This window comes from Dioscorea cayenensis, chromosome 5 (genome assembly GCF_009730915.1).
Source record: "Dioscorea cayenensis subsp. rotundata cultivar TDr96_F1 chromosome 5, TDr96_F1_v2_PseudoChromosome.rev07_lg8_w22 25.fasta, whole genome shotgun sequence".
In the NCBI taxonomy this organism is placed as follows: Eukaryota; Viridiplantae; Streptophyta; class Magnoliopsida; order Dioscoreales; family Dioscoreaceae; genus Dioscorea; species Dioscorea cayenensis.
In genome coordinates, this window is record NC_052475.1 from 17,672,189 (window position 1) to 17,673,746 (window position 1,558).

The 1,558-nt window shown below is 44.5% G+C and overlaps 1 non-coding gene across 1 annotated transcript; it reads left to right on the forward strand.

The window, feature by feature from the left end:
* The first annotated feature begins 1,128 nt into the window (after positions 1 to 1,128).
* LOC120262541 lies at positions 1,129 to 1,234 on the forward strand. Its single transcript, XR_005536810.1, has one exon. It is a non-coding gene; the product is annotated as a small nucleolar RNA R71 (small nucleolar RNA).
* The last annotated feature ends 324 nt before the right edge of the window (positions 1,235 to 1,558 follow it).

Sequence of the window (1,558 nt, forward strand, 5' to 3'; positions counted from 1 at the left end):
TGGCATGTTCCTTTGCAACACCGCTGAGCATGAAGCATCTAGAACCACCGAAGCACTCTCCTCAAACTCCTCTTGTTGGTCAACAAGTCTTTCAAGAACTTCGCATAATTAGGCATTTGGGCCAATGCCTCAACAAAAGGAATATTGATGTGGAGTTGCTTGAACAAACTCAGGAACTTCTTGTACTGTTTATCCCCTTGGTCATTTTTCAATCTAGAGGGATAAGGGATTCTTGGCTTGAAAGGTGGGGGTGCCACCTCCTTCTCTTTACTTGTTCCCTCTTCTACCTCTATAACCTCGGGTGCGTGTTCTTTTAGCATCTCACTCGGAAGCCTACCTTCAACCTCACAACCACTTCTCAAAGTGATCACCTTCACCTGCTCTATAGGGTTGGTCTCTGTATTGCTCGGTAAGCTTCCATGTGGCCTATCAGAGAGAGACTTCGCAATTTTCCCCACCTGATTTTCAAGATTATGCAAAGAGGTGGTGTGGTTGCGAAGTGTGGCCTCAACTGATTCAAACCTTGTATTTGTAGATAGCACAAATCTAGTCAAGGCTTTCTCCAAATCATTCATACGGGTTTCCAAACTTGAAACTCTGTTTTCCACATGTGGGTCTTGTTGTTGTGGTTGGAAACCCGGTGGCCCCATGGCCTTTGGTGGACCCTGATTGCTACATGAGAAATTGGGGTGATTCTTCCAACCCGTATTATAGGTATTGCTATATGGGTTTCCTTGAGGTCTCATGCCATTAACTACAAAATCAACATTCTCCACCGAAGATACATCACCAATAGAGATCTGGAAATCATAGGGAGCATGTCCTCCACCACACCCGTTGTAATTCGTCACGGCCGCTACTCTATTTGAAGTTAGAAGATCTAACTTCTTACTCAAATTTTCCACTTGAGCCGCCAATGAAGTTACGGTATCTATCTCATGGAGACCGACCACCTTCTTCTTCTCTCTAGCATTCCATTGGTAGCTGTTTAACCCCATTTCTTCAATTAACTGACGGGCCTCATCGGGGGTCTTGCTACCTAAAGTACCTCATACTGCCGCATCCAAGAGTTGTCTTATACTCGGGTTGAAACCGTTGTAAAAGGTCTGAATAATCATCGACTCTGGAAATCTGTGTTGCGGGCACTTTCTCAGGAGCTCCTTGAACCTTTCCCATGTCTCAAATAGAGACCTAATTCCAGCTGAACAAAGGATGAGATCTCATTCCTAAGCTTCGCGGATTTTCCGGGAGGAAAATAACGGGCAAGAAAACTTCTATCGTCTCCTCTCATGTGGTAATTGATGCTCTAGGTAATGAGTGTAGCCACTTCTTCGCTCTCCCCTTTAGGTAAAATAGGAAGGCTCGCAACTTGATGGCATCATCCGTCACCCCGTTTATCTTCAGTATATCACACACCTCAAGAAAACTCTCTATATGACTGTTTGGATCCTCATCGGCCAAACCATTGAACTGTGTAGATTGCTATAACATGTGGATGAATGCCGGCTTCAGATCAAAGTTTTGAGCTGTAATAGGGAGATGCACAATACTTGATTGT